General features: G+C 38.4%; 1 protein-coding gene across 1 annotated transcript in view; it reads left to right on the top strand.

Annotated features, from left to right (window-relative positions):
- Nucleotides 1-5,901: 5,901 nt before the first annotated feature.
- The window catches only part of LOC126930116 (cytochrome c oxidase subunit 7C, mitochondrial-like), a 496,597-nt gene continuing 483,358 nt past the window's right edge, over nucleotides 5,902-19,140 (top strand). Inside the window, exon 1 of the mRNA XM_050746810.1 lies at nucleotides 5,902-5,914. The gene's annotated coding sequence lies outside the window, so the exon portion shown is untranslated. The remainder of the gene's footprint in view (nucleotides 5,915-19,140) is intronic.

The raw sequence follows: 19,140 nt of genomic DNA, 5'->3' as shown, positions 1-19,140 counted from the left end.
TTACTGCATTTTGTGTGAAGGTGACATTATAATTACTACATATTAAACAAGCATCATCCATAGGTACCTAGACTAAATGAAATGGAAAAACAGGTCTGTCATTTATTTTATGTTATTTATATGATCTTGATCTGGGCAATTTAAACTTTTAAACTCTAAGCTTAGAGTCATATTTCCATAAGCATTTGCGTCCTTTATGAATATAATTCAGGTCTTCTAGTCTTTCATATTGACTGATGGGAAAGTGCAGAACAATCAAAACTCATGGCTGGAACAGATCTGAATTGAGGCATCACAAGGATTAGGGTTTGGTGCTTGTATGTGTGTGTGTGTGTCTGGATCATTGTTTTGGGGAGAGACATTCTACAAACATAAGTCAGAATAGAAATATTCTTGTGTATTTTGCCCAAGTGACTGAAAGAACAGCATTCCAGCACTCCCTTCACCCCTTTCAGGCCCTTACTCCAAATTGTAGGGTTTAAAAAAAATCTTTGTATTTGTTCCTTATTATTCTCTTATATAAAAATATTACAACTACAGGGCAGGGGTTATTGCTTACCAATGCATTGCAGTGCCAGCTCCAGGACCAGGCAGTAAATATTTGTTGAATGAAAGACTAGGCCCCCATTAGGCAATGAGGCTGCTTTGGCAATCAGCCTCCTTAAATGACATTATTTACTGCTGAAAATGTGTTTTCCACATTGGCTTAGATCTTTAATTTACACAGGCCCATTGCCACACTTCAGTGACACAGATCACTTTCTGAACACTCCCATAGCTTTTCTGACCTCCTTCTCACATCGAGACATGTTGAAAATACAAAACACATTGCATTCATTTTTATTCAACAGCACAGCCTTGCCCTACCCCTACCTCTAAATTGTGATTCTTTGATTTTTCACTATAGAGCTAACATGCCCCAGCCTGTTGATTCCATAAACTCCTTAGCTTTAGGTTATACACAGGGTTACATCTCAAGTGGAATCTTGTCTGCCTGTTTACTAGACCACTTTAGAGATTGTTCAAACCCAGATAGCCAGGAGAGAGATGGGAACTTAATTTGTTTCAAGCTTCAATGGCTGGAGGCAAGACAGACTTTCAGTTTCCCATAGGTGGACTACTAAATGTTTTCAACCTTGGTGAGCAGCAAAGACGTTGTACATAGATCATACAGTGATTTCCCAACAAGTACAGATCACATTCAAATGACAGGGTTGCCTGTCAAATACTAACTGAGACCCTCCTACCCAGGGAGTTGAGCAATTCTTTGCTTGTTAAATACTTCAGTCCTTCAAGTCAGTTAAACAGAGGCCCTAGCACACACGACAGAAAGTACAGCAAACATGCCGTGTACCAAACGTGATCGGGCTATTGCTTGTTCTACTCTCCCCTCACCTTCACCGATACTTACTGGAATAAGTTTTAAAGTTATTTCTGTTGACCTGGAAGCCACTATTGTAACAAGAGGCTAAAATTAGGGTAAATTGAATTGCTATGAATGACTGAACCCAGTCATCTGGAAGAATGACTCAGGCAAGAATTAAGTTTGAAATTTGAATGTGTTAAGTGGCGTAATATGAAAGAATCACTGTTTTGTTAACTATGTCTAAGAAAAGGTGGTAAACTGAGTATATCTCAAACAATTTGATTTAATTTAGTTCAGTGTTTATGAACACTAATTATATGGCTTTGCATTGGGCTACATTGAAGGAAAAGAGAATAGATTTTTCCCCTTAAGAAGCCCACAGTTTGGGAGCTGACTGATTCACATACGCCAGTGAAATCCCTGTGATTAACACAGACCAGCATATAATAGACATTTACAAATCCTATTAGGTTGATGCAAAAGTAGTTGCAGTTTTGCCATTAAAAGTAACGGCACTATGACTGCTATGTGTCAAGTATTATAAGAATGTCTGAATACTTTTATTGTGCCTAGGGGAGATGTATTAGAGAACGCAATACATGAGCAGATTCTTGAATGGTGATCCTGCCAGTAGGGAGCAAGAGAGGACATTTAGACAGAGACTGGCATATATAAAGCATCCATGGCATAACAAACGCCAATTCAGTGGTAAAAAGTCCAGGTCTTTCTTGGCAGGCCAGGGCATATTTGGCAAGAGAACTGTCCACAGTAGTCCAGTCCAGACCTCATTGTCCTAGTCCCGGTGTAGACTGGACCAAGATAGCTTAAGGCAGCGTAGCCAGAGGGAGGATTTAAAATACAGTTTGAAAAATGCAGCCAAAGTAAGCAAAAGGTGATGCCAGTGGTCAAGTTTGAAGAGTCAGCTGAAGCTGTAGGTGGGGTAACAAGTGATACAGTAAAAAATAAATAGGGATTGGAAGCAGTTCCAAATGCAGGTTGAGAAATAGGGCAGGAGGTCCATTTCATTTGGATCATGCTTACTGACACCACTGAAAATGGATGAAAGAGAGGAAGCAAAAGGATCAGTTAGAAAACAACTGCAAAAGTCAAGCAGGAGATGGAAAAGGACTTGAAACAAAGCAGTATCAGTAGGGTCAAGTGTGAGAAAAGTTTTGGAGACAGCATGCATCACACTTGTTAAATAACGAATATGAGGTTGAGGAGACAGACCTAGAAAATGCTCCAATCATGCTCAGGGACAATGTCTTGCAGAATGCGAAGTGCATGTTGAACCTCTGGCTAATAAGTATTCACTCAAGAGCTAGAACACATGAGTTTAGGAACCAATGGATGAAAATTATCATTAGCTTCTCAGTATAATTCTTACTGACCAACCCACTTGCAGATTTATGTTTCCCATTACCTCGACCTTAGGTTCTGCCAAATTACAGGTCTTAATTCTCAGTGGGGGAATGTTTTCATCAGTGGGTAGTTAAAAGTTTCAATAAACTTGGAGCTATGACTTACTACCACATTACTTTGCAGTCCTATGCTAATAGCCCTGAAGGCAAAGATTTGGGGTAAAATGACCCCGATAATAAAGATGGAATGTAATTAGTTCCAAAAGAGAAAAATGAAAAAGAATACCATGAAAATCCAGAAGATGGTGAAATTTGGTAACATTTAGAAATGCAAAAATGGAAAGCAAAAAGATGGGCTTTCAATCTCAGGCAACACACAAAAATTAACAAGGACAGGCCGGGCATGGTGGCTCACACCTGTAATCCCAGCACTTTGGGAGGCTGAGGCAGACAGATTGCAAGGTCAGGAGATCAAGACCATCCTGGCTAACACGATGAAACCCCATCTCTACTAAAAATACAAAAAATTAGCCGGACGTGGTGGCGGGCTCCTATAATCCCAGCTACTCAGGAGGCTGAGGCAGGAGAATGGCATGAACCCAGGAGGCGGAGCTTGCAGTGAGCGGAGATTGTGCCACTGCACTCTAGCCTGGGTGACAGAGCGAGACTCCATCTCAAAAATAAAATAAAATAATAATAATAATGACAAATAATGTCAGAAATTTACATCTCTTTTTCTATATGAAAATGTTTACAAATAATGTTTTGAAAGTGTCTGCTGGATAAATAAAGATGTGATCTGTGTACAATTTGGTTATATTTTATTGAACTTGGTGATATGGTCCAACTATGTTTTTTAAGAATAATGAAGGAAATTAGGAAATAACCATTGATAGCAAACATTCTAACACATTTTTCTATTGACATTAAGATAATATTTTTTTCTTGTATTATTGTACCATATTATGTAGGTTGTAATAGTATAAGAATTTAAAATATCTTTAATATAATAATTGAAACATAATAAACTCATGGAGAGCTAAGTAGATTCAACTTCATTCTCTTGGCCTTGTGGTGATCCTCCCTCCCTGTCCAGATTCAGATTCATATTTCAGAATAAGTATGAATGCAGTCATATAATAAATATTTCCAAACATCAGTTTTACTTGAGTGGCCTAACTTTTTTGTAAATAGTACTTCTGCTCCTATTCTCCAGCAGACAGAACACCTTGGTTTAAAAGGGTGTTGTGTTGACAGTCGATACAGTGTTATGAGTAACATCGTAAGTTCTGGAGTCAGATGCAACTGGGCATCAAGGTCTAGGGCTGACAACAGTTGTGTTACCATGTGCAAGTTTGTTAACCTCCCTGGGCCTCAGGCACTTTATTTGTGAAAGGGAAGTCATAATAGGATGTACCTACCTCATAGGATTTTTGTGGAAGTCAGATGAGCTAGTGCAAGTAATTAGGAGTAGCAGTTGTTGGTTGTTTTCCTTAGTTTACAATGTGGTATCAGGAAGTAGTAATTGTTGTTAAAAGATAATTTCAATAAACAGGGAAATCATGACATTCATACAGCTGAAAATGAACAATTTTATTAAAAATTTTTATTTAACTTATTAATCAGTAAAACAACCAAACAGATATCATAACCAGTTCAAAAGAGAATCCTAAGAATAGACACATTTATAGATTTGTAATATTAATATGGTTGTAAAAATTGAGGCAAAACTGATTTCTTCCGTAGTGGAGATGGGGAAACAATTGAATGCCCACTGTAGAGAACTTAAATGTCTAGAGATAAGACTTATTTTTGCATTGCTATCAGTTATCTACAACTCATAGAATTGCAAAACAGATTCCATAGAATCAAAACTTTAAAACTGGGGAGAGCTGTGCTAGAGACTGTGTATTTTTCCACTGAAGCACAAACACGAGTGGTGGTAGTTATTTCTGGATCACAAGTAACATGTGTTGTAAACTTCCTAGAAACAAGTTAAATTCTATAAGACTTGAAAAATAACAAAGTGTATATATTATTGAAATGATCAAATGGTGCTGATGGAAAGAATGCTGTCCTGGCATCAAACAAACCTGGGTTCTAGTTCCATCATTTTACCATCTATCAGGTGATTGATGTTGGGCAAGTCATTTAACTTCTCCAAGTTTTGCTGTCCTCACTGTGAAATTAGGCATTGGAACAAATGTTTTCTAAAGTGTCCTTCTGAACTCACATCTGTAGACAAAAAAGGATGACTGTTAATGTGAATTTTAACGCAATGTCTGCTATGGGTAAGCTACCCATGGATAATCGAGACTGGGCTACAAATGAGCAAAGCGATCAGGGTTGCTGGCTTAAACAATTTCAGCAAATGACAAGTCATTAGGGCTTTTGAAATGTCACCCATTTTACTCTGTATATTTAATGAAATGCTAATGTAATTTTGCTAAACATGCAGTACTTATCATTATACATGATGGATTAGAGATACGAGTTTTCAATAGTAGTAAACTGTCGTAGAAATAGTAATTAAGTACTACAATTATGGGAACACCTACTACCTTTTATATCAGAAAGTCATTTTTTTTCCCCAGCTTGTGTCAGTTAAAGTACTAAGAGACTGCAAATATGAGCAAAAAGTTTGTGTTAAAAGTATGGTTTAAGAACATTCAACTCAAACTCTGCTTGTATCATGCCAATCTGGGTGGGCAATGCCCACTCTGTGGCACTGTGGTTACTGCACAGAACTTTTGTATGTGACTCCCTCGAGTCTGTGAGATCACCTGGGATATCTGAGTAAATGTTAGACTCTAAGTTGTTTGTTTTTGTAAAATAGTTATCTATAATAAAGTATAATTTTAATAAAATGTTTATTGTAAAATTTAAAGTATTATTTATTATAAAATATACAGGAAACTGCAAAAAGCAAGTGTGAGCTTAGTGGATTATTAAACGCCTATATCTCTCTGATGAAGACACAGACTTTTGATCGTGAACCAAGCAATCCTTTAGGTATCCCATCTCAATCAAGGCGCTCTTTTTCCTTCCTAAAAGACATTATTATTTTGTACTTTAATAATTTTCTTTCTTTTTTCACAGTTTTATCACCCAAATGTGCACCCTTAAACATTGAAGTTCAGTTTTGCCTGCTTTCACTTATTTATTTTAGAGTATGGGGTGGGGGGTGGTTCTTGCTCTGTTGCCCAAGCTGGTCTCGAACTCCTGGCCTCAAGTGATCCTCCCACCTCAGTCTTCTGAGTCACTGGGATTACAGGCTTGAGCTACTGTGCCTGGCTCTGCTTTTGATTCATGTGTCATTTAAGTCTCTTTCATCTAAACATCCATCCTCATCTTCATTTCTTTTGCAAACTTTTTTGCAATTTTTTAGTGGTAGAACATAGGTCATTTGATCCACAGAATGTCCCGTAGTCTGGGTTTCTTGTAAATTGGTAGTTGCATATCTTGATAATGCTCCAGTCTCTTTTTCGGGTGATGGGGAGAAATACAAAGGTAGTGATGTGTTCCTCTGACAAGGGGCATGTAATGGCCGGTCACCTCTGTTTTTGTGATGTTGATAGTTGTTAAGAGCTTCTGTGCTCAGATTCATAAATCTACTGGGGATGTTTTGGGCTTGATTTTCTATTTCAAGACCATTTAAAGTGCCTATATAAATCACTGATATATTGAAATTATATGTCCTTGTTATGTTATCATGTTGGTATGTTTAGATATGTTTATGTTATTTCTCTAACATTACCTAATGTAGGTTAGCCTTGCTATCTCCATCTCACTCCATAATTCTGTGGAGACTCCGTGTGATTTGAATGATACTGGCAGAAGCCAATTAAAAGTGCTGAAAATTGATCTTTAAATTGATTTCCCATGTTTAAAGATGACCATGGATATTCATAAATCTTCTCCCCAAAACAATCTCTTTCAACATATCAAACTTGGACAATGAATTTTGATCCAAATTGTTGGGGGAAAAAATCAAGTTGCTTATTGTAGTGAGTACTAAAATTTGGATTTGATTCAACAGCTTTCCTGAGCACTTACTTTGTACAAGGGAGAGGCCAAAATTAACCACACTGGTATCTTTGAGTTTGGAATCTTCTCAGTTGAGAGCACTATGTACTACAAAATATAAATCTGAGAAAAACACATTTACCTTGAGCTATTTTTAACAGGATTTTCAGGGACTTGGGCCTAATTCAGTATCAGAGAACATTTGACTCTATAGTTATTGAGAAAAAAAAAAAAAAAAGAAACCTTTCTTGCCTTCTGATCTCAAGTATGAAGGTATTGTATGGAACTAAGGCTCCTTCCAGATCTAAAATAATGTGACTCTGAGACAGGGTTCCTCAACGTTGGTACTACTGATAATTTGAGCAGGATAATTCTGTGTTTGGAGGTTGTGCTGTACATTGTTTAGCAGTATCCCTGGCCTCTACCCACTAGATGCCAACAGCACCTCCCTTCCAAGATGTACCAACCAAATATGTTGACAAACATTGCCATATAACCCCCAGAGGCAGGATGCTGCTTGACAATCACTACTCTTAAGTCCTTAAGGCATAGATACACTTGGAGGAAAGAAGGAATCTGCCTGTAGTTTGCATGTAAAGCACCTATTTCAGAAGTGGTCCAACATGACAATATTCTACTTCGGGGGAAATAAGTGTAGCTATGCGTACACACACTCATTTGTATATAATTTTTAATGTCCCCAAATTCTTATAATGCAGTCATAAGGTGATATGTTAATGACAAGGATGTGTTCTAAGAAATGTGTTGTTAGGTGATTTCATCATTGAGTGAACATCACAGAGTGCACTTACACAAACCTACATGATCTAGCTACTACATACCTAGACTATATGGTATAGCTTATTGCTCCTAGGCCACAAACCTATAAATAAATACATAGTTAAAATATATTTCTAAAAGCTGAGGACTTTTTAAAAACTATCCCCAATACAATTTATCTAATAAAAATGAATAATAATTTCTTAAAATTATAGACTATCCAGTTACTGTTGAAAGAAAATTACAATTTGAATTCAGTTAGTGAATGGGAATGTATTGAATCTAAATTCGTGGGCTACACTACATTTTACCGGCAGAATGACTTTACGCAGCTATAGTACTGTCATTTAAACTAAGATTCCAGTTTCTGAAAGACAATATTTTTTATATTCTAGTAATCCACACAATTGTTTTCTTGACAAAATAAGGGGGATATCTTAGGCAGGAGTTTATTCTGGTTTTTCATTCTCTTGGTGGCCCCCTGGTGGCCGGATGGATTTTACAAGCGGCTCTTGGCTGAGTGTGTGTGTGTGTGTGTGTGTGTGTGTGTACTTTTGAAAGGAGGGGAAGAGATTTTTGAGAGGGTGTGATGAAGTGAATGCTAATGTACTTCTTTCCCGATAAACACAAATACTCTTAAATCCATTAGAAGCTGTTAGATTAACCATGGTCTCAGCTGTGTCTAGCAAGAGATTTTGATTAAATGCAGCCTGGTACAGAAACCTGAAGACTATGAATTGAGTCTTTGGTAAGCCAACTCTCTAGGTCAATTTGGATTTTAGTTTCCTATTTTACAAAATAAGAAATCATAATAAATGAGCTGTCAGTTCTTTAGCATCTTCCCGACTGTTAAACAATTTTATGAAATAGAAACTCTCTCATAATTGCTCCCCAAGAAGGAAAATGTGACGTAGATATTTCAGTTAAGGTATGCTCAACTTAAAATATTTGGAGAAAAATGAACACATTTTATCTTTTGATAAAAAAATTTTCATTACATTTTTTTTCAAAATTTAAATGTGTAGTTATTTATTCATTTGAAAAGATTTTACAGAAAGTCTAAATAGACAATCTATTCTACTACACATTGGAGTGCAGATGACGAGAGAGATAAGAATAGAAAAAAACGTGTAATCTGTCTTAAAAGCATCCATAATTTGTAGATGACAAGCTTAGAGAAAAGTGGCCCACTTTGAAAAAAATTAAACTCGACAAAATGAATGAATTATGAAGTAGTTATTTGTACCATAGCAGAAAAGTAACACTCATGGTGCCATAGGGATAATATGTCTAAAATAAATCGATTATATATGAGTGCACACACACATACACACACACATACTTGCAACCTGGGTTCTTTACTGATTTTGAGTACAAATTAACAGTAAGAGTTATATTGGCTGAGTTAGGTGCTTTGTGTTTATGATCTCGTTTAATTGTTATAATAGTGCTATGAGAGAAGCATTGTTATTATTTTTATTTTTCATCTGAGTAAATCAGGGGCCCCAAAGCCTAGGAATTTGCTCAAAGGAAAATAGCCATTACGAGATGAAATTGGGGTTTGCCTTCTTAGCTTGGGTTCTCCCCTACTCAGCTGTATGGTTTTACTTTCTGTACATCACCAAGTTGGATTGTTGTGGTGCTCAGGTTAAGAACCACTGTTCTCGAGGCAAGTTGGATCACAGAAGCCTACATTTTCATTTTCATTAGTCCCAGGGTAGTAAAGTAGCAAGGCACAAAAAAAGCTTCTATTTCTTTAAGATTTTTTTTCAACTTTTAAGTTCAGGGGTACCTGTGCAGGATGTGCAGGTTTGTTACAAGGTAAACGTGTGCCATGGTAGTTTGCTGCATAGATTATCCCATCACCAAGTTATTAGGCCCAGCATCCATTTGCTATTCTTCTGGATGCTCTCCATCCTCCTACCCACTACCCTCTGACAGGCCCCAGAGTGTGTTGTTACCCTCCATGTGTCCCTGTGTTCTCATCATTCAGCTCCCACTTATAAGTGAGAACATGCAGTATTTGATTCTTTGTTCCTGCGTTAGTTTGTTAAGGATAACGGCATCGAGCTCCAACTATGTCCCTGAAAAGGACGTGATCTTGTTCCTGTGTATGGCTGCATAGTGTTCCATGGTGTACACAAACCACATTTTTTTTAATCCAGTCTATCATTTATGGGCATTTAGGTTTATTCCATGTCTTTGCTATTGTGCTGCAATGAATATATGTGTGCATGTGTCTTTATAATAGAATGATTTATATTCCTTTGGATATATAACCAGTAATCGATTGCTGGGTTGAATGGTATTTCTGCACATAGGTCTTTGAGGAATAGTCACATTGTCTTCCACAATGGTTGAACGAATTTACACTCTTACCAACTGTGTCAAAGTGTTCCTTTTTCTCCACAACCTTGCTAACATCTGTTGTTTTTGACTTTTAAATAATAGTCATCTGACTGGTGTGAGATGGTATCTCACTGTGGTTTTGATTTGTATTTCTTTAATAATTAGTGATGTTGAGCTTTTTTTCATGTTTGTTGACTGCATGTATGTCTTCTTTTGAGAAATGTCTGTTCATGTCCTTTGCCCACTTTTTAATGGGGTTGTTTGTTTATTGCTTGTTAAATTTAAGTGTTCCTTATAGACACTGGATATTAGACCTTTGTCAGATGGATAGATTGCAAAAATTTTCACCCATTCTGTAGGTTTTCTGTTTACTCTGATGATAGTGTGTGGTTTTTTTGTTTTGTTTTTTGTTTTTTGTTTTTTACTGTGCAGAAGTTCTTTAGTTTAATTAGATTTCATTTGCCAATTTTTGCTTTTGTTGCAATTGCTTTTGGCATCTTCATCATAAAATCTTTGCCCATGCCTGTGTCTTGAATGGTATTGCATAGGTTTTCTTCTAGGGTTTTTATAGTTTTGGGTTTTACATTTAGGCCTTTAACACATCCCAAGCTGATTTTTGTACATGGTATGAGGAGGGGGTCCAGTTTCAATTTTCTGCATATGGTTAGCCAGTTATCCCAGCACCATGTATTACATAGGTAATCCTTTCCTCATTGCTTGTTTTTGTCAGGTTTGTTGAAGATAAGATGCTGGTATGTGTGCAGTCTTATTTCTGAGTTCTCTATTCTGTTCCATTTGTCTATGTGTCTGTTTTTGTACCAGTACCATGCTGTTTTGGTTACTCTAGCCCTGTAGTATAATTTGAAGTCAACTAATGTGATATCTGCAGCAGTGTTCTTTTTGCTTAGGATTGTTTTGGCTATACAGGCTCTTTTTTGGTTCCATATGAATTTTAAAAGAGTTTTTTTTTTCTAATTCTGTAAAGAATGTCAATGGTAGTTTAATGGGATTAGCATTGAATCTATAAATTGCTTTGGGCACTATGGGCATTTTCATGATATTAATTCTTCCTATCCATGAGCATGGAATGTTTTTCCATTTGTTTTTGTCATCTCTGATTTCTTTGAGCAGTGGTTTGTAGTTCTCCTTGAAGAGGTCCTTCACTTCCCTTGTTAGCTCTACCCCTAGGTATTCTATTCTTTTTGTGGCAATTGTGAATGGGAGTTCATTCACGATTTGGCTCGCGGCTTGCCTGTTATTTGTATGTAGGAATGCTGGTGATTTTTGCACATTGATTTAGTATCCTGAGACTTTGCTGAAGTTGTTTATTAGCTTAAGAAGCTTTTGGGCTGAAACTATGGGGTTTTCTAAATGCAGGATCATGTCATCTGCAAACAAAGATAGTTTGACTTCCTCTCTTCCTATTTGAATATGCTTTATTTCTTTCTTCTGCCTAATTGCCCTGACTAGAACTTCCAATACTATGTTGAATAACAGTGGTGACAGAAGGCTTCCTTGTCTTGTGCTGGTTTTCAAGGGAAATGCTTCCAGCTTTTGCCTATTCAGTATGATACTGGTTGTGGGTTTGTCATACACGGCTCTTATTATTTTGAAGTATATTCCTTCAATACCTAGTTTACTTAGAGTTTTTAACATGAAGGGATATTGGATTTTATTGAAGGCCTTTTCTGAATCTATTGAGATAATCATGTGGTTTTTGTCTTTAGTTCTGTTTATGTGATGAATCACATTTATTGATTTGTGTATGTTGAACCAACTTTGCATCTTGGGGATGAAGCCTACTTGATCGTGGTGAATAAGCTTTTTGATGTGCTGCTGGATTTAGTTTGCCAATATTTTGTTGAGGATTTTTGTGTTGATCTTCATCAAGGATATTGGCCTGAAGTTTTCTTTTTCTGTTGTATGTCTGCCAGGTTTCGGTATCAGGGTGATGCTGGCCTCATAGAATGAGTTGGGAAGGATTCCTTCCTTTTCAATTTTTTGGAATAATTTCAGTAGGAATGACATCAACTCTTCTTTCTCTTTTTTGTACCTCTAGTAGAATTCAGTTGTGAATCTGCCTTGTCTGTCCTGGGTTTTTTTTTTGTTGTTGTTGTTGTTGTTAGTTTGTAGGCTATTTATTAACTGCCTCAATTTCAGAACTTAATTGGCCTATTCAGGGATTCAGTTTCCTCTGGTTCAGTCTTGGGAGAATGTATGTGTCCATTTCTTCTAGATTGTCTAGTTTATGTGCATAGAGGTATCTATAGTGTTCTCCGATGGTTGCTTATATTTCTGTGGGGTCAGTGGTGATATCCTTGTTATCATTTCTGATTGTGTTTACTTGAATCTTCTCTCTTTTCTTACTTATTTGTCTAGCTAGTGGCCTATCTATTTTATTCATTTTTTCAAAAAGCCAGCTTCTGGATTTGTTGATCTTTTGAATTTTTTTTTCTTATGTCTAAATCTCCTTCAGTTTAGCTCTGATTTGGATCATTTCTTGTCTTCTCCTAGCTTTGGGATTTGTTTGCTCTTGGTTTTCTAGTTGTTTTAGTTGTGATGTTAGGTTGTTAACTTGAGATCTTTCTAGTTTTTTGATGTGGGCATTTAGTGCTATAAATTTTTCTCTTAGCACTGCTTTAGCTGCATTCTGGAGATTCTGGTACATTGTCTCTTTGATCTTATTAGTTTCAAATAACATCTTGATTTCTGCCTTAATTTTGATATTTACTCAAGAGTCATTCAGGAGCAGATTGCTCAATTTCCATGTCCTGGTGTGGGTTTGAGTGAATTTCTTAATCTTGAGTTCTAGTTTGGTTGCACTGTGATCTGAGAGACTGTTATGATTTCAGTTCTTTTGCATTTGTGAGAAGTGTTTTACTTTATTTCTGATTGTGTAATCAATTTTAGAGTGAGTGCCATGTAACAAGGAGAAGAATGTATATTCTGTTGTTTCAGGGTGGAGAGTTTTGTCTACTTGATCCAGAGTCCACTTGATTCAGAGCAGAATTCAGGTCCTGAATATCTTTGTTAATTTTCTGTCTCCTCAATCTAATATTGTCATTGGGGTGTTAAAGTCTCCCACTATCATTGTGTGGGAGTCTAAGTCTCTTTGAAGTTCTCTAAGAACTTACTTTATCAATCTGGGTGCTTCTATATTGGGTGAATATATATTTAGGATAGTTAGCTCTTCTTGTTGAATTGAACCCTTTACCATTTTGTAATGCCCTTCTTTGTCTTTTTTGATCTTTGTTGGTTCAAAGTCTGTTTTGTCAGAAACTAGAATTGCAACTCCTGCTTTTTTCTGTTTTCCATTTGCTTGGTAATTTTCCCTCCATCCGTTTATATTTGGTCTATGTGTGTCTTTGCATGTGAGATGGGTCTCTTCAAGACAGCATACCAATGGGTCATGACTCTATCCAGCTTACCATTCTGTGTCTTTTAATTGTGGGCACTTAGCCCATTTACATTTAAATATAGTATTGTTACATGTGGATTTAATTCTATCATCGTCATGCTTGTGGGTTATTTTCAGGCTTGTTTATGTGGTTGCTTCATAGTGTCTCTGGTCTGTGTATTTCAGTGTGTTTTGTAGTGGCTGGTAATGGTTTTTCCCTTCTATATTTAGTGCTTCCTTCAGGAACTTTTGCAAGGCAGGTCTGGTGGTAACAAATTCCCTCAGTATTTGCTTGTCTGAAAAGAATCTTATTTCTCCTTCATTTATGAAGCTTAGTTTGGCCAAATATGAAATTCTGGGTTGAAAATTATTTTCTTTAAGAATATTGAATATTGGCCCCCAGTCTCTTCTGACTTGTAGGGTTTCCCCTGAGAGGCCTGCTATTAGCCTGATGGGCTTCGCTTTGTAGCTGACTTGGCCTTTCTCTCTGACTGCCCTTAAGATTTTCTTTTTTTTTTTTGACCTTGGAGAATCTGACGATTATGTGCCTTGGGGATGATCTTCTTGTGGAGTATCTTACAAATACTCTCTGCATTTCCTGAATTTGAATCTTAGCCTGTCTTGCTAAGTTGGGGAAGTTCTCCTGGATGATATCCTGAATTATGTTTTCAAATATGTTTCCATTCTTCCCCCTCCACTTTCAGGTACCCCAATCACAGATTTGGTCTCTTTAGATAATCTCATGTTTCTTGGAGGTTTTCTTCATTCCTTTTCATTCTTTTTTCTCTATTCTTGTCTGCCTGTCATCATTCAGAAAGCCAGTCTTCCAGCTCTTATATTCGTTCCTCTCCTTGGTCTATTTGCTATTAATCCTTGTGAATGCATTGTGAAGTTCTTGTAGTGTGTTTTTACACAGGTTGGTTATGTCTCTCTCTAAACTGGCTCTTTTGGCTGTCACCTTCTGTATTGTTTTATCATGATTCTTAACTTCTGTGCATTAGGTTATAACATGCTCCTTTAGCTCAGTGAGGTTTGTTATTACCCATCTTCTGAATTCTATGTCTGTCATTTCAGCCATTTCAACCTCAGCCCAATTCTGAGCCCTTCCTGGAGAGGTGTTGCAGTCATTTGGTGGAAAAGGGGAACTCTGGCTGTTTGAGTTTTCACTGTTTTTACATTGATTCTTTATCATTTTTGTGGGCTTATCTACCTTCAGTCTTTGAGGCTGCTGATCTTTGGATGAGGTTTTCATGGTTTTTCTGTGTTGTTGTTGTTTTCTGTTTGTTTTGTTTTCTTTTAACAATCTGGCCACTCTTCCATGGGGTTGCTGTGGTTTCCTGGGGGTCTGCTCCAGACCATAGTTGCCTCAGTTCTTCCCATACCTGGAGGTATCACCAATGAAGGCTGTAAAACAGCAGGGATGGCAGCCTGCCCTTTCTTCTGGAAGTTCCGTCCCAGGGAATACTGACCCATTGCCAGCTGGAATGCACCTTTAAGAAGTGGTTGGAGACTCCATTTGGGAGGTCCATTCAGTCAGGAGGAATGTAATCAGGGTCCTTCCTAAAGAAGCAGTCTGGCTGCTTTTTGGTAGAGCAGCTGTGCTATGCTGGGGACCCCTTCAGCCCCTGATTGATCTGGGCTCTCCAAGGCCCCCAGGCTGGACCAGCTGAGGAGCCAGAACAGCAAAGGTGACCACCTGCACCACCCCTGAGGCACTCCATCCCAGGGAGAAATTGGAGCTGTGTCCCCTCAAAGAACAGTGGCAAGGGTGACTGGAGTCCCTGGCTGGGAGGACCCACCCTCTGAAGAAGAGGAGATTTCGTAAAGCAGTCTGGCCATGCCTTGACAAAAACAGCTATATTGTGATAAGGAATGGTCTCTGTACCTGTCAGCTTGGACTTTCCAAAGCCATCAGGCTGGAATGACTAAGTCATCCAACCAACCCAGGTGGCGGCCCTCCCCAACCCCCAGCACTTTGTTCCAGTGAGAGATCAAAGCTCTGTCCATAATAATACCTGCCAGTGGGTCTGGCTGGGAGGAACCACTCAGTGAGAAGGAATGGATCTGGGTCCTACTTAGAGAAGCAGTCTGGCTATGATCTGGCTAAGTCACTGTGTTGAGCTGCTGGGGAACCCTTCCTCATTTGGACCATTTGGACTCTCAAAAGCCTGCAGGCTGGAGCGGCTGAGTCAATCAAACAGCATAGATGGTGCATACCCATTCTCCTGGGGGTTCCATTCAGTCTCAGGCAGGCTCCACCCTATTGCCAGTGGTTGGCTGGAATTCCAAGCCAGTGGGTCTTATCTTGTGAGGTGCCCTGGAAGTGGGGCCAACAGAACAAGGCTGATCAGCTCTCTGGATTCTGCCCACTTCCTAGGGGTATGTGCAGACCTCTCGCCTTGTCTGAGTTGCAGACACGTTTGTTGCGCATCTAGGGGCTGGAGTACATAAAACTCCTGGGTCTCTGTGTGTGCCTGAGCATCTGCTCTGCTGAAACTCCACACAGCTCTGTGTATCCCACCCAATGCTCTGATGGTGTGGACTCACAAGGGGATCTCCTGATCCACGGGTTGTAAAAATCTGTGAGAGAAGTGTGGTTTCCCAGGGTTTCACAGTCGCTCACCGCTTTCCTTGGCTGGGTGTGGAAGTTCCCTTGGCTCCATGTTGCTCCAGGATGGGCCATAGCCCCACCGTGCTTTTCTTCATTTTCCGTGGTTTGAGTTGTTTCCCTGATCAGTTCCAGTGTGACTACTTGGATATTTCAGTTGAAGGTGCTGTATTCACTAGCCTCTTTTGTTCCTCTCCTTGAGTGCAGCAGACCATAGCTGCTTCTAATCGGCCATCTTGGCCCCCCTCCAATATATATTTTTTAAGAAAATAATCAATGTAAGAAGATTGACAAGGAATCAGGATTAGAAAAAGATTATTAATGATTATTATTTTCATGGTAGTAAAACCATATAACATGAACTCTACCCACTTAAGACATTTTCGCACGCACAGCACAGTGTTGTTAACTGTATGCACTATATTGTATGGCAGATCTCTGGAACTCTTTCCTCTTGCGTGCTTGAAACTCTATATTCATTGAACAGCAAGTCTCCATTTCCTCTCTGAGCCTCCAACACCATCAATCTCCTTTTTGCTTCTATGAGGTTGACTACTTTAGATACTTCATAGAAATGGAATCATTGGGTACTATTTGTCCTTCTGTGCCTGGCTTAATTTCACTTAACATACTGCTCTCAGGTTTCATCCATGTTATCACATATTGCAGAATATCCATATTTTTTAAGGCTGAGTAATATTCCATAGGTGTATATACCACATTTTCTTTATTCGCTCATCAACTGATAGATATTAGGTTGCTTCCACCTCTTGGCTATTGTGAATAACGCTGAAATAATTATGTGGGTGCAAATGCCTTTTTGAGATCTTGTTTGCAATTCATTTGCATACATATCCAGAAGTGGGATTGGTGGATCACATGGTAGTTCTATTTTTAATTTTTTCTGGAACCTCCATGTTATTTTACATAGAAGTTATACCACTTTACCACAACAGTGCACAAAAGTTCCAACTTTTCCATGTCTTCACCAACACTGTTATTTTCTCCTTTTTTGTTTAATTATGGGCATCCTAACAGGTGTAAAATAATATCTCATTGTGGTTTTGATTAGTATTTCCCTGATGATAAGTGATGTTGAACATATTCGCATATACCTATTGGCCATTTGCGCATCTTGTTTGGAGAAATGTCTACATTAATTATCATTTACTTTGCCTTTTGAAGCAAAGTTCACTCTTTTCCTATAAATAAAAATTAATTTAATTCCTTGCTGTGAGCATGCACTGAACATATGCTGTGGAAGGTACACTGGGCCCACAGGGGTATACATATGCCCTTCTTGAAAAGTAGTTTACACCATAAAGGAGGAGACAAGTCATGTATATCAAACCTACTCTAAGGCAAAGTCCAAGATGTGTTATAGTGTTGGTACTGGTTATGATGGGGACACAATGAGGAGAAGAAAGCCAACTTTCATTAACCAGACACCCACCACATACAAGTCTGATTGCCTGAGAATCACCATAGAAGAAATATGAGGCAAAGAGAAGTTAAGTTGTGTGCCTGAGGTCAGCAGCAAGTAGATCCACATCTGAACTATTTCCCAAATTCACAGCTTTTTCCTCCTATAACATTTTACAATCTCTTCTTTGTGAACTGAGAATGCTTCAGAGAAATCTGACTTCGGAGCTGAATCTTAGGGAATGGATCAGTGTTAGAATTAGAGAGTAAATGGTCTCTCACTGACTTTTCTGAGCCTTTGTGATTTGCCTTAGAAATAAGTGATAAGCTCTGTGATAACCTGGGATCTAAAGAGAAGGTGGCAGGTCTCTGAAGTATGAGTTAAAAGCCCCATTCACCCCAGGGGCATTGTTTAGCTCACAAGGACCGCCTCATTTTAGAAACAGAGGTTTCTAATTAGTCAGTATAGCATAACTTTTCCTCTGATTGTTTTGACCTGTTCCCATTTCTCCGGGACCTCAGACCCTCAGAGTAATTACCCTGAAGTGAACCTCTTACAACTATTGAAAAATTTTTCTTGGCCTGTCTCCTGAGCTCCAGGTATTTCTTAATTGTGAAATGCAAATGCTAATGTATTGATTCTGAGGGCAATTCTTGGGGCTGGGCAGTTATTCGGAAAATCGGGATTACGAATTCTGATCTAAAGGCAAGATCTTTTACATCGCCAAGGACCCAACAACTAAGGATATATTGTAATCAGGATTTGGGAGTTCCGCAGAGAAACTTTCCTTGCCTAAGGAGGCTGGCCATGGGTGGTGGAGGAGCTCTGTGGAATCTGAATGTTTATTTCCATCTGGAGTTGTTAGCAGAGGTGTGTTTCTCATTAGAGTCAGCTGTGGACACTCAGGAGTTTTATAATATCCCCATTCATTCACTTTTAGCCAACAAATATTAGAGGCTACAGAGCATTGCTGGGATCAGCATAAAGTTTTAATTCATCCATTTATATTCAGAAGGGAGAGGAGGTCAGAATTTTGTGGGTATCCTGAAAATCCCTGCCAGGTCACCCAATCTTCTAGAGTGGTCTCAGTACTGATCATATCCTGAGGATACCTTGTTTCTTTACCCGAAATGTAAGGAAAAGATGCAGTCAGATAGATGTCCCTGTGAAAATGCCAATCTTTGGCACTGTTAAAAGAAATGCTTCAGACAAATAGAACAGAATTTATTTGAGCAAATAACAAATTATGAATCAAGTAGCATTCAGAAGCAGAAGAGGCTCAGAGAGCTTTGCCCAGCAGCATGAACAGTCAGCTTTTATTGGCCCAACATGGACATGAAGGAGAGAAATCATCTGATTGCCCACAGGCAGGTGTTTACCTTATTTGGACATGGTGTGTTTGGTTGGCTGCCTGTGATTGGCTGAAGCTTAGCTGTTTACGATTGGCTGAAACTAAGCTGTTTGTTATAAAAATATACTCCTAAGTTCGGTTGTGGTTTGTGACACAGGCACTCAAAATAGAGTCAGCGTTAGGCCAATGGTCTCCTATTCCCTTAACTTAATGGCCCTAACAGTTTGTTGTCATCGATTCATAAACTGAAGATTAAATGAATGGGTTGTCACCACCTATCATTTGACAGGCTGCTCTGAGAAATGCAGTATTTTATGGTGGAAGGTGCAGGAGACAAGCAGATACTGCTCTGAATCCCGACTGTCACTGGCAAAGTGATTTTGAGCAGGTAGCTTTACCCCTTGAGTCTTAGTTTTGTCATTTATAATATGGACATATTAACACATACATTTTGCAAACAGTAAATTAGATCAATTTTA

The sequence above is a fragment of the Macaca thibetana genome, chromosome 11, assembly GCF_024542745.1.
Source record: "Macaca thibetana thibetana isolate TM-01 chromosome 11, ASM2454274v1, whole genome shotgun sequence".
Lineage (NCBI taxonomy): Eukaryota > Metazoa > Chordata > Mammalia > Primates > Cercopithecidae > Macaca > Macaca thibetana.
Note: the sequence above shows the minus strand (reverse complement) of the source record. Positions and strands in the feature narration are given on the sequence as shown.